We start from the raw sequence: 14,060 nt of genomic DNA, 5'->3' as shown, positions 1-14,060 counted from the left end.
GTGCTCCCAGGGAGCAGGCAGGAATCTCTAACCTCCCTCTAACCTCTCTCATACCAATACAACCCTGCCAGAGCCTGGAGGCTGACTGCGGGTGGAGGGGGGACCACTGACACCCCCCACAGCAGAGCAAACTGGCTCACAGAAGGAGCTGGTGGCTCTGGCAGGCTGGAAACACCCCTGGGCAGCACCAGAGGGGACGGTGAGGGACTGGCCACCACCACTCGCCTCCGACCTGGCACAAGGCACGCGCCGGCTGCTATGGGGGTGACTAATGCAGCTCTTTAAACGCCTCCGCCGGCACAGGAGCGTGGCTCCGGGTTAGGGTTTAATTATCTGCCTTCCTCTGCAGCCTGTGCTCTCCTCTTTTTGAACTGCCACGGGGACCCCAGGGATGTTGTCCATCCCCCCCCAGCCTGGATTGCTGGCACCAAGTGAGTGGGGCCGCAGCAGGGAGCTGGCCGGGAGCACGCCAAGGCTGCAGCTGGGGGCTATAAAAAGCACGGCTGTGGTATGCAGCGAGGCACTGAGAGGGGAATAAAATAAAATCAGGTGGTGGATGAGTCGGACGCTTGCTTCTGCACCAGGGCTGGCCCCAGCTCTGCTCCCCATCATCCCTCCCCTGATCCCTGCCTGTTTGACAGCGCAGTGAGGCTGGGGCAGAGTGGAGAGCTGAGATTCAGCTAAGGATGGAGGATGCAGGACTGGATCAGCAGGCAACGGAGGGGGTCAAGGCAGGGGGAACAATTGCTGGCTCTGGCATGTGGGCTCCTGCCCAGGATAGAGGCATTGCAGCCACCCCTCACCCAGCCTGGAGACGCCGGATCTGGGCACCCAGCCTCCTGGCAGCTTGCACTGGAGGATTAACCGTACGCTGATTTACGTCCAGAGGTGCCTTTGCTGGGATGCAGCTGGCGCACCAACAGTGAGAGCAGGCACCCCACCATTGCCCAGCACCTGGGTCCCAGCAGGGACCTCACCCAGGGGTGACAGTGACAGCACAGCTCAGGGACAGACAGGGCTCCCCTTGGCTTGGCAGGAGCTCCCCGCTCAGGGACATGCCGTGTTTGCACAAGTCTGAGCAGGAGAAGGTCAGATTAATTTTAAACCTGAATAAACAAGGAGAGAAGTCAATGCCAGAGCTCGCCCTTCCTGGCAGGGACGCACAAGCAGCGGTGCACAGCACCCGCGCCATGGCCATGCCCAGCCCAGGTACCAGCAGGGCTCAGCCATGGGGCTCATATCGCCCTAGGAGAGCCGGGACAGACTCAAATCCCAAATCCCATGCCTGGGGGCCTCCCTTTTCCACAAGGTGCTCCCAGCTGAGTCACTGCTGGCAGCGGGGAGAGTGGCTGCCGGTTGCCTTTGTAAAATCCCTCCAGCCTCCACAGGGAAGCACCCGCCGCGGGACCCCTGTCCCACCAGGAACAGCGCTGGGGCTCACCTGTCCCCTGGCCACGGTGTACAATGCGGTCTTGAGAAGCAATCAGGAGGAACAAAAAACATATAATAAAATTGTTTGTGGGTCAAGAGGAAAATAGAAAAAACAAAACCAAAAAGTGTTTGTGCTTTTTGTGCCAAAAGGAAAATGAAAACCAAAACATTTTGTTCTAAATGATAGGCCTTGTTTAGTTTTCAGTGGTTTTACTTTTTTAAAATGGTTTGAGTTAAATCAAGCTACATTTGGCTTCCAAACATTACCTTGGGGTGGGGAATAAAATAAAATTAAAAAAAAAAAATCAAAACATCTTATTTGGAAAATGTCAGAGCAAAATGCCACGGCTTTTCCAGCCCTGGGAGAGCCGCAGCCAGGCGCTGAACCCAGCCTCAGCTCACAACTTGTGATGGCCTCCCCAAAGCAGCCTTTTTTTCCAGAAAATAAATCAGCTTCTGTGCTGACTGACAGCCAAGAGGGCCCATACCCTTGGTGCCCGGCTCCCAGCGCGGATGTCCCCTCCACCTGTGCTGGTCCCTGTGACCTGCCAGGGCATGGAGAGACCCCACTGCAGCTGGCAGCCAAGCACGCAAGCTGAATCCCAGCCGAGCGACTCTTCAAAACTCCTCTTTAAATGTCTTTTCTATTAGGTCAGCATTCCTGCGTCGCCCAGGGAAGGTGGTTACGGCCAGCAGCCCGGCACACAGGCTCCTCGGTGCTGACTGCTGGCTCTCTGTCAGCAAGCAGCCTGCCCACACTATTAAATTACTGAGAAAAATGGATCGTTTCACCAAAAATTAGGTGCAGGAACCTCTTGCGTGGTGGCAAGGCGAGCTGGTAATTGGGAATTCATAGCGCTGGCCACAAATGCTGCCTCCGGCTCCATTCCACCCGCCTCTGGTTGCGGTGAGGGATGGTGGAGAGGCATTCGCTGCCATCCCTGAAATGCCGCTCCTGATGGAGACGCAGTGGCCACGTCACCAGCAGCACTGCTGAGGTCCCCTGCATGCCCCAGGAGGGTTAAACGTTGCTACAGGGTCCCTCTGCCCTCGGCAGACAAGCAAAAAAAGTGAAAAAAAGCCTCAGGGACCTTTCCAGAGAAAACTCTCCCTGCTCACCATTAACCACCCTCCTGGGGACACGTCTGACAGGGACATTGTCTGAAGACGTGAAGGATATGCTGTCCCAGTACCCCTCTCACTCTTCCAGCTGCTCCCCAGGGGTGAAAACCAAGATAACCTTCCCCGTGGACCTTGCCTCGCTTACATCCTTCACTCATCCCAGGCACAGCATGAGCACTGCTGCTGCTCCATTTGAGCCCAGGTATCTCAGCATCCTCCTCCCAGGCCATTCCAAGTCCAAACCTCAGCACCTCACTGGCTGAGCAGAGCCCTCCAAGGCATCTCTGGGGCAAACGACCTGGCTGTTGGAGCTGCTAGAGAGCCCAGCACGTATCTGCAACCTCCGGCTGGGAAGGAGGGATGGGGATGTGCAGCAGACCAAGGGCTGTGTCAGCAGCATGCTCTGAGAGATTGGCCCCTCCGGAGTTCACACTGGCAGCTCCCTGTATGGTCACAGGCACTGGGGGGGTCGGGTCGTGCTCTGGCGCGTACCGCCTGCCCTGGTGCTGCAGCTAAGGAGCCCGAGGCACCAGGATGTTTTTGAGTGCTGGGATGCAAGGGCTGTGGGCACAGTCCCAGATGGAGAGGGGAAAAGGAGCTGGGTGCAGGATCGGGGAGGCCAGGGAAAAGGGACGCATCCCCGGGTGCAGCCATGCTCCACCCATAAAGCTGCAAAACTCAAAGCTGGGATGGGGTCAAGCAGCCTTGGGGGAGCTATGAAACAGCCCCCCAGGAGCCTCAGGAGCTAAAAAAAATCAAAAGCAGCCAAAGCACTGAGGAACCCCCCAGGGTTGCGTGTTGGCCCTTGCAAGACAAGGATGGAGCAATAGCTAGTCAGGTCCACCAGCTCATCCTAAGCCCTGAGGCCTCAGGCAAAACTCATGGAAAGCAAAGGAAAGGCTCCTGCAGACCTCCCCAGGGGCCTGGGGCTGGCCCTGGCCCTGCAAGGAAGTCTGGGGAGATGCCAGCTGGCCTGGGCACCCTGCGTGACAGTGGCTTTTGCAAAGCCAGGCTGGGCCACTGTTACCAAGCCATCCCTGGGGACCTTTGTGGGGCTGTTGCAGCACAGCTGTCGGGAGCTCTGTCGCAAGACCAGCACGGCGCTGGGCCCACTCATGATGGAGAATCCACATGATGCCTCTTTTTGGGTTTTCCTAGCTACTTGTGCAGGAAGGTGAGTGCTGAAACATGACTTTCATGCTGTTACTGAATTTAAGAGGCATTGATGCCCATGCTGATCTTCATCAAAAATAAAGGGTCTGGTGAGGTCCCTGCCTACAGCTGTGGCTCTCAGTCCGGCCAGGATGAAGTGTGTGGGGTTTTTGTTCCCAAAGGAAGGGGCTGGTGAAAGCACAGGAAGTCAAAGGAAACAGCTGGACGGGAATCACTGCACCACCCTGTGGGGATGCTCCAAGGATGCCGTGCCAGCCTCACTGCCTCACGTGCTCTTCTGTGGAGACATACACACCCCTTAGGGCTGCCAGCAGTGTGGTAGGCAGCAGCCCTGAGCCCTGTTTGGGGCTCCCCAAGGTGGGACGGGAATCAGGGGCAGTCCCTTTTTGCCAGTATCAGAAAACTTTCCCCAAGCTGCTGCAGAGATAGTGCTTACCCAAAGCTTTTTGCATCTCCTCTTCCCCTCAGGGTGTCTCCAGCATCAGCTTTTCAGCAAGGCTTGGCATCCCTTATTTTCACTTTAGGAGGTGTGGTAAACCAGAAGATGCCCAAACAAACTTCTTTCCACCATCAGGATTTCATTAGATGAAGGAGCCCTAAACTTTTCCACATCTCCCTATAAGGCAATCTCTGTGGGTCCATAACCATTTTTATTAGGCTGTTTCTATTTCAGCCATCTTTGTATTGAGAGGAGGGGACCAGAGGCGAGCAGCTTCTGGGAGCCCCAGGCTGATTTCCAAAACACCTTCAGCACCCTCCCCTCTCCTGGTCGATGCATGGTCTTACCTGTGGTCCCCTGGCCATCACCACCTGCATGGGCCAGACCCACATCTGACCATGCTAGGTCTCTCCTGAGGTCCCTCCAGTCTGCTTGTCCTCTCCAAAAGCATCTTCAGGAAACGTGTACAAGCAGGGCACAAGTGGATGTGACCTTCCCCTGGCCAGACCCTTCTGAAACCTCTCAGAAGGTTTTTCAGCAAGGGCCAATCCCTGCTAGAGCAAGCCCAAGCTTCACTGGTCAGATGTGACACAGCGCAGTCCTGGTAGCATGGGGGTGAATCAGCTCTTAACAGACTTCTTGTCCCTCTTCTCCTGGACCCACCCCACTCCAAACACCAGAGGAGGAGGGGATGTTTGCCAGGTTGGTCTTTTTCCTATGTCCCAGACTCATACCACTGGAGAGGAGGAAGAATCGCACCTTTCAGCCCAGCCCTCTGCCTGTACTGGAGAGCCAGGCACATGCTCCGGGGCTGTGGGTGCTGTGACTGTCCAAAAGAGCCCGAAGCTCACCCCGTCCCACTCCGCTGCCAGGGTGACTCACAGACCTGGGAAGCAGCCAGACTCGAGAGATAATTCCTATTAACATGCTGATCCCTGACACCGCAAACCTGCTTCTAATTTTCAGAGGAATTTTCCTTTTTCCATGGAAATGGTCCATGGGAATCTGGCTGTTGGAGAAGACAACTGAACCACAACTGCAAGGCATCTGTACCTCTCCCCACCTTCACAGCCTGGATCAGAGGACAGAACCATCACTGGGAGGTATAGAGAGATTTGCTGGTAGGAACTCAGGTCATAAGGCCACTGCATCCCCAGCCAGAGAGATTTGGTGATTTTTCACACATGTGATGCTGTTGTAACCACAGAAGCACTTAGAAAAACCAAAAGCTCTCTAAACATCCCAGCGAGTCACCCAGACATCCCAGGGCTAATTCCTGATGCTGGCTTTGTACCAGCATCCCAAATGCTGGTGAGGCCCCGGCACATCACCCGTAGCAAAAAGCTGCCATACCATCCAAGCTCTGTTCTTGGCTGCATCTTCAACGGGGGCAGAGCCACCCTCTCCCATGCCTGAACAAGAGGGGGAACAAACTGGGAGAGATGCTGAAATTTTCCGAAGGGAGAAAAGCAGAACCACAAGCTGGCACCTGCCCCCTCCTGCAAGAAGGACTGTGTGAGGGGTTTTCCTCCAGTGCCAAACCCGTGGGAGAAGAGAAGGCAAGAATCCTTTGGCTTGTTTAACCTAACAAGGAAGCTATAAATACAGCAGGGTAAACACCAGAGAGGGAGAAGAGGTCTTGAACTAAAAGCACAATGTTGGCACAAACCCACAGGGGAATAAGCTCTCCAGGAACACATTCGGCAGGAAACCAGAGGGAGGCTGAGCCCTGCACGAGCAGGAAGAGTCTGGAGTCGCCTTTGAACAAGAGCAGAGTGGGAAGAAAGGGTTTGAACTGAGTGCTCAGCTAGTTCACTGCAGGTGAGGGTGCCTTGCACTGTCACCGTCTGTGGGGTTTCCCCACTCAGGATGGTCCAGGCGAGCCAGGGGAGGAGGGCAGGGGAGGTGGGGTACCTACAGGCAAAGAGATTCAAGTGTGGGCTGCCTGGGCATCCACCCAGCATGACGGCTTCTCGATAAACCCAGCAGCTGCAAAAAGGAACCGCCACTGCTGCCACGATGAAGACGGCGGGGAGACTTGCCACGCCATGAGTCATTCATTCATCCTTCACAAACAGGGCCTGCACTTGGCCAAGCATCCTCCTCCCCCCGCTGCTGGGATGGCTCTCTGGGATGGGGAAAAAGTGGCTTATCAGATATAATCAAGTCAAGTTTTCCCCTCCCCACGAGGTTCCTGTTCATGGAGCAGGAGGCAGGGCAAAACCAGAGCTGCTCTTCTCCCACCTCCCTGCAGACCGCCTCTGCCTTCAGCTGCACCCCTAGGGACCCCTCCCCACCACCATACTGCACTCCCCATCCTCTATTCACCCACTGCTGGTGACATCCAGCCGCGCACACAACCCCGCTGTCACTGCTCAGCCCCTGTCCCCTGACTCCACTCCTGCTTTGGATGCCAAGGTCAGTTTGCAGCTCTCCAAAGAGGAGATGAAACCCCTTTCCCTCCCCAAGAAAAGGCAAAAGTGATGAAGCAGAGGGTGCATGGGTGCTGAGGGGACACTGTGGCTATGTCCTGTCCCTGTCCCTCCAGGAGGGACTTCTGTGAGCTCACAGCTCCCGGTGAAGCTCCTTTGTGCCAGGCTGGGATGCCGTGCACTCTGTGCAGCCCCATGTGTAACCATGCTACTGCGACCTGCCCTCCTCTAAACAGGCTGAGTGCAAACACCCCACCTCCTCCTGCAAATACTACAGCCAGATGTGGCTGCAGCTTGCAAGCAGCAGGCACCTCCCAGCACCCAAGGCACTTGGCCAGCCCTGGGGTGGCTTGGCACCAGCTATGCCACCAAAATCAGTCGGTCCAACACCAGTTTGGGCACAGAAACATATCTGTGAGTTGCTGCAGCTCTGGGTTTCTCCCCATGGAGACCAGGCACAAGTCACCCCCAAGCCCCATCACAGTGGGGTCTCAGTTTGCTGACAGCAATGTCTGAGCCAAGCTCAGCCCCGCGGTGCCCTCTGACACCCTTCACTAGCCTGTAGCCAGAGCTCAAAGGGGACCTCGGGGGTGACACTGCCCAGCTTATGAGTGTGGCAGTGGGCACAGCGCAGGGCTGGGCACCCGCAGGGGCTGGCAGAGGACAGAGAAGTCGTGATTGAGACAGCATCCTGGGGCAATGAGGGACAAGGCAGCCAGAGAGACCTGCCAGTGCCCGCGCATGGGAAAGCGCCTTTTTCCGCGCCTCTTGTAATTGGGAGCAGCTTTTCCCTCCCTAGACCCCCCAGGAGAAGAGGGGGCCCTGCCAGAGGGGACCTTTGCTGGTGTTGGTCCAGAAAAATCCCCCTAGAGATGGGGGGAAGGGGGTGTCCCAATTTGGCGCGGGGGGGGGGGGGGGGGGGATGGGGGGGACGGGACATCTGTGGAAGCTGGGGAAGGGGCTCAAAGATCCCACTCCGGGAACTCCGTCCGTCCCCCGAGCATCTCCGGGCGAGGCGGCAGACGAGGAAGGGGAGCAGCAGGGGTTACCCCCTGGCAGGCGGGGGGAAGCAGGAGGCCAAGTCGCTGCCCAGCTGCTTTGCGAGGCGACACGCACCCGCACACACACGCACCCCCAGCTCTCCCCGCAGGCAGCGCACAGCCGGAGCAGCCGGCAGCCTGGCCGCAGCAGCGCGCCCCTCACCGCGGCGTCGGGCCGTTGCCCTCGGGGTGGGGCCGGGGGCCGCTTTCCTACCTTCCTGCGTGGCGCCGCGGCTATGTGTCCATGGCGCTCGGCGGAGCGGGGCCGGGGCCGGGGCCGGGGCCGGGAGCGGGGCCGGGAGCGTGGCCGGGAGCGGGGTGCCCGCGCCGGGCTGGCTGGGCGGGTGGCGCGGGCGGTGCGAGGCCGCCCGCCCCGCCGCGCCATTGGAGCAGGGCGCTGCCAATCTGCGCCGCCGCCCCGGGACGCTTCCTGCCTGCGAGCCGCCCCCCGCCCCGGGACGGCTCCGCGCCGCTGCCCGCCACCCCCCCACCCCGCCCCCCGGGGGTGCCGGGTCCTCCCCGGGGTGCGCGGTCCCCGTCCCCCCCGCGGCTCGCCGTCCCGCCCCTGCAGGGGCGCTGGGCGCGGGATCCCCCGGGGGTCAGTGGTGCACGGAGGTCCCTGCGGGACCCTCCGACGGGCACAGCCCTCCCCTCGCGGGGCAGCACCTCCGGCGCCCGCCAGCCCTGCCTGCTGCTCTCCCAGCATCCCGGAGGAGCCGAGGCAGGCAGGTCCTACCTGTGACTCAGTTTCCCTTGCTACTGGGAGGGGCATTTCCTTGGGGCTTGTTTTTGTAGCGGTTTATTTGGTGGGCAACGCACAAGGTGAAATCTGGCCCCGGGGCTCGTGTTCCTCACCTGAAGAAAAGCCTCGTTCCTCCTCACAGCTTTTGGTGGGTGTTTGCACACCCCTTTCGCATGACCCCTCCATCACCTTGCCTGCTTTCTCTTGGAAATGGGTTTGGCTCGCGATTTTTATCACAGTGAAACTTTTCAGGAGGAAAACAGTATGTTGAAAGCCTGCGACAGGAGACCAGCTGGTGAAGACCCATTGAGAATTTCCTCCTCGCCTGACACCCAGGACCAAGTGCGGTCTGGGGTCCCCTTGGGACACGCCGGGAACACTGCGTGATGGCATTGGGACCAGCACTGCTGGAGTCCTGGGACAGACCCAGCATTTCCCTCTGCTGGGCACAGCGCCTGTGCAGAGATAACGGCTGCATGCCCCAGGTGCGTGCAGCACCCGTGCAGTGCCACTCTAGCAATCCTGCTCAATAGACTGCAGCCTGGCAGCAATAAACGGGGTCACAGCCCCCCTCTGCAACCCTACAATAATAAATTGATCCTTGCCTGTGTCCCGACACACCTCTGCAACCCCACGATAACACGCCCGTGAGTCATCTCACCTGCTGCGTAACCCCACAGTAACAAACTGTGTTTTCCTTCGCTCCAGCCCTCCCATGCCGCCCAACAATAACGGATTTCGGAGAGGTGCAGGCTGTGTGAGCATGAGTGTGCCCGGCCCAGGGCTCGCACCAGCTCCCTGCGGCGCTGCAGGTGCTGTGCTTGGCTGTGCTTCAAGCTTGGTGCCCGCATCGCCTGAGGAATAGCCCAGTGCAGCATATCTGCTTGTGTCCTGGGCTGCCACCCCACCAGCCACGTGTGGACGGATCTGTCCCTCCTGCGCTACCAGATCTGGGGCCGTGCCAGGGCTGGGGATGTCCCTCCCTGAGTCAGCTCTTGTGGCCTCTCAGGTGCTTTGCAGGAGAGGACTGGTCCCATCAGCCTGCTGCCATCTGCCCATAGCTAGTGGCTCACATGGATTTTGAGAGCCTGGGGATGTAGGAGGGGCTGGTCCTGAGCAGACAGAGGAGAGAGAGAAGTTTTCTCCATCCAGCTTCTCACTTTCCCCTTCCCGCCTCTCCACACCATTCTGCACTCTGCAGTCTGCACGAGCTGAGGGACACTGAGCATCTTGCAGGATCAGCCTCTCTGGAAGGAGCAGAGCTGGGCGGGATGCAGCAAGCGTTTGGCCCTGGGTCCCCCCCCGGGGGCAGACCCTGAGCTTTCCCCAGCACTCCATGGTGCTTTCTGGGCGCCGGGAGCCGGGCTGCTTGGCGCCAGCGCTGGCGAGAAGCCACACGCTGCTTTCTCCACCGCTGCAGCGCTGGAGAGCCGAGCCAAGCTGAGGATCTGGGGAATCCCCCAGCTCTGCAGGGCTGGGGCCACCCTTGAGGCTGGGTAGCCGAGAGCAGAGCTTGATTTGGAGGGGTCTCCGTGTTGGCGGGTTGGAGCGGACAGACATCTCACTGTAGTGCTGGGACAAGGGATGTGGTGGGGCGCTGGGTCACCAGCTCTGGGCAGAGCTAGAGAGCTGCAACATTGGGTGAAGAAGGAGCGGGTTTGGCAGGAGTGGTGTGGGTCTGCCGGGTGACCAGCATGCTCAGTGGGGCCGCATGCACCCTGGAGTCCTCGGGGAAGGACTCCTCTGCACCTCCCTGGCACAGGGAAAGCAACGCTGGCATATTCTGCAGCTCTGACATTGCAGCTCTTCCCTTGCTCCATCCTCAGGCTCAGATGAGGATCGCAACCTTGACGAGCCTCCCAACTCCTCCATTCTGCCGTTGCAAGAGAGTTTACAAAAGGACATCTCCCAAGCTGTCTGCAGCATCTTGTCCAGCCACTGGTCTCCCTCTCAGGACCCCAGAAAGATTGAATTTGGGGTAGTAGGGTCTCTCTTCCCTCTCCCTCCCCTCTGAGCAGAGAACAGGCCAGAGGGGAAGCTGCCAGCTCTTGTCCAGGCAGGTCGAGACCTGGACACATGAGCAGACGGTTGGGGATTATATTACACTATCACAAACCCATGCAAGGACCAGCTGAACTGGGGCCACACGAGCTGTGCATTGCTCCCTCTCAGTCCACAGCTTTGCCTGACTCACTGCCAGTATCTGCTCAAAGATGCCCTGAGCTCTTTGCTGGGAAGAAGCAGCCACATCCATGAACTGGGCTACCATGTGCTGGGCTGGGTGAAGAGATCGGGAGGTTTGGGATCAGAAGCTCAGGAGGTGGGGTGGGACCAAACTTGAAGTGAGATGCGTCATGCTGATGTGCAGGTTCCGTGCCAAGGGACAGGGATGTCAGTCCTCAACTGCACTGAATGAATTAGCACTTGCTGGATTGCTGTCTGCATGGTGCGAGTGAAGGAGATGGATGGATGAAAGAGGATTGTGGGGGCTGGAGATGGGTGCATCAGGAGGCCGTGGTGTTTCTGTGCAGAGGGCACTGCCACAGGGTGCATCTCCTCCTGTGCAGAGATGGCCAGTGGTGTGGAGCCTCTCCTTGCCCTGTGTAAGGATGGTCCATGACCATGAAGCCTTCGCTTGGATGGGGCTGGACTAATTAATTACAAGGTATACACATGCCCCAGAGGCCAGTCCCAGTGACTGTCCCTGTAATCACAGAGGAACAGGTGACTATTCCAGAGGTGCAGGTGCCTGCTGGATGTAGGGCACTGTGGGTCAGTGGAGCTGTGCTGGTCAGCACCAGCCTTTTTGCCTTGCGTGAGACCTGTCCCGTGAAGTCTCCTGCTCAGCAGCTTTGCTTGTGCTGTCTGGGCGCGTGGCCATGCTCTGGCTGACATGCCATGGGCATGGCCCTGTTTGAAGTGCAAGCTTGTTGTGTGTTTACCCTGGCCAGCCTGAGGTGTACAGGAAACCAGAGAGCTCTGCTTGCTGGCTGTCGCTTTATTTGTTATGGTCATAGCTCAGGCTGCCCACACTGCGAAAAGAAAGTAACAAAAACCCCAAGTGCTGCAGTATGGCTCCTGCCCTGATTCATACTGCTATCCTGTGGCTGAGAGCGATCCGGTCAAGGAGCAGGATGATGAGATCCATCCAATGCTCGTCTTGTCCAAGAATAGGGTGGCTTGTCCCAGACATGTCCAGCCACACCATGTCAGAAGAAATTGTTGATGAACACCCAGCCCAATGCCACACCACAGTCATTACCTGCACTAGCACCTGGATGTCCCAGCCTGGTCACATCTTTTGTCCCAGTCTCCGTAGCCACATCCCTGCTTCAGGACTTTCTCTTTATCCATCTCTGTCAGCCCTGAAAAGGATGCATGGGGTACACAGCCGAGCTGCCAATCTGATGTGCAGAGCCTGGGGCTCACCAGCTCTTTGGGCTGGTGGGACTCCAGCTGTTTGCTGCCCATGGACAGCAGCTCCACACAGCCTGCTTCAGCTCTGCTGCCATGGCAGGTCCTCATCCTGAAGAGGACACCACGGTGGTGACCATGGTTGCTTTAAAGATGGGTTTTAAGTATTGGAGGATGCTGAGGACAGAATTCTTTCCTATGGGGCTGGGGATATGTGCCCAGATGGAGGTTCAAGCCACCCTAGCTGCTCCCCACAACTGTGCACTGCAAGCACCCAGGCAGCAGCATGCAAAGCTGCATTGCTACAAGTCATGGGTAAACTTGCAGCTGAAGAAGTAAAGCAGAGAGAGGTGACATTATACACATGGCTATTTATAGGGGCTGCCCTTCTGCCAGGACTTGACTGGCAGCAGCAAGGGCTGGGCTGGTGTTTAGGGATCTCAGTCCAAAACCACCAGCCAGCAACCTGGGGACATGAGACGAAACCTCCCGGCACTCGGAGCACTTCTGGTCGCAACAGAGTCACATGGCTCTCTGGGCTGCCTTGCTATAAAAGGGAGAAAAAGGTAGTGAGCTGATAAACAGGGGGAGGTGAGCCAACTCCTGACAACCAGGGCCATTTGGCAACCCTCCCCCCAGAGCAGGCAGCTGGGTGCCAGAGCCCACTGTGTGGAACTGAACACTTGGTCAAATCATCAGCAGGGTGGTCTGAGAGAGTTAAAATTATGGAGGGTACAGAGTTGCCTGTAAGGAGGATTTTTAGAGCTCGATATTAGTCTTGTTGTATTTAGGTATCTTAAGTCTTTGTGTTTTCCAACAAAAGAAAGTCCAGGCAGGAATTCACTGAATTCACAATGTATGAGCCTGACTTTCTGAAGACATGAAATTTATAGCGTGAGATAGTGAGCAAGAAAAACCTGGAAAAGTGGAACATGAGACGTTATTTGCAAAGGAAAACTGGAATGTTTCCTTCCAGACATGGATGACTCCACCTCTCCTCCCCTCTCTTGTGGCTCTGGGCAGCATCTCCCCAGTGCCAGCTCTCTGCAGCTGGATGCTGCCCCCGGAGCCACCCCCTGGGGTGCTGCACAAGGGGACCCTGCCCATGGATGAGGTTCATCTGCTTCCCAAAGCCACTGGCTTTCATTTGTTCAGACCCATCACTCACATACCTGCTCCTTGGTCCCTTGGCAGAATAACTCTGTCTCCCTGGCTAATATCAGCAGAGCCAACGTGATGCTGCTGTTCCTGCAACATCTGCCTGCTCCAGGTCGAGATTCTTCTGCTGTGCCTGCTGGACCAGCTCCACTAATGTCTGAGACCCTGCTTCTGGCTGTTAGGCACGTTGCCTGCAGAGAGGCCTCCTTTTCCCCCCATCCCACGGCCAGGCTAGTGTAAAATCAGAGGGGAGCCATCCCTGGGACCTGCTACCACCTATGGATCAGGGCAGGATGGGATCTCTTTTTATGCGCATGCTCCTGGAGGCTGCTTCTGGATGTGGCCCATATTGGATGGGAAAGGTCTTTACACTGACGTGAAAAGCCCCACTGGTCCTGCCCCCATGAGCCCGGATCCATGCCTCTGGGCTCCAGGTGATGCTGCAGCATGGAGGGAGCAGAGCTGGGAAAATAGGGGCAAGATGGGAAGACTCAGAGCACGGCACTGAAACCCCTCCATCCTGATGGATCCTCTGCTCCATCACAGAGTGTCGTTGCTGGAGGAGGGTGTTTAGCGGGTGAGCACGGGGCTGGTGTGTGCACAGGCCCGGGGAGGGCAGCAGCCACCAGGCAGGACCAGGGGGTGCTCAGCAAGGGCTGTGAGGCTGGCGGGGGGAGCAGGAACAGTCCCCGCCTAGGCCCGGGCTGCAGGCAGCCTTCCCGGCCCCGCTGCTCGGGCTGCGGCTGCCCTCTCCCGGCTGCAGACCAGGGATGCGCTTCGCTGCCCGGGTGGCATCTGCCTCCTCCGGAGTCCCCGGCCTGGCTGCAGCCTTGTGCCTCGCACCCCTCTGTGGCCTTTCCCTGCTCCACAGCACCAGCAGGTCCCAGTAACTCCGACCCATCACACTGGAGTTTCCCTCTTTCACTGATGAGAAAGTCACAGCAGAGGTGAAGACAGCATCAGGCTTCAAATCCTCAAAAGCTGCTCCTTCCCCTGTGGTGAGAAAGAGCACTGTGATACCCAAGGCGAGGGATGTCATGGTGGCTTGTTCTACAGGAGGTAACAGGGACACCCCTCCTCTGTGCTCCAGAAATCCTGGGTTCCTGATG

General features: G+C 57.8%; 1 protein-coding gene across 4 annotated transcripts in view; it reads right to left on the bottom strand.

The window, feature by feature from the left end:
* IL11RA (interleukin 11 receptor subunit alpha) overlaps positions 1 to 7,966 on the bottom strand; it is a 33,257-nt gene extending 25,291 nt beyond the window's left edge. For all 4 annotated transcript variants that reach the window (XM_055699438.1, XM_055699439.1, XM_055699435.1 and 1 more), the window contains exon 1: positions 7,852 to 7,966. The gene's annotated coding sequence lies outside the window, so the exon portion shown is untranslated. The remainder of the gene's footprint in view (positions 1 to 7,851) is intronic.
* Positions 7,967 to 14,060: the final 6,094 nt, after the last annotated feature.

The sequence above is a fragment of the Falco cherrug genome, chromosome Z, assembly GCF_023634085.1.
Source record: "Falco cherrug isolate bFalChe1 chromosome Z, bFalChe1.pri, whole genome shotgun sequence".
NCBI classification, from domain to species: Eukaryota; Metazoa; Chordata; class Aves; order Falconiformes; family Falconidae; genus Falco; species Falco cherrug.
Note: the sequence above shows the minus strand (reverse complement) of the source record. Positions and strands in the feature narration are given on the sequence as shown.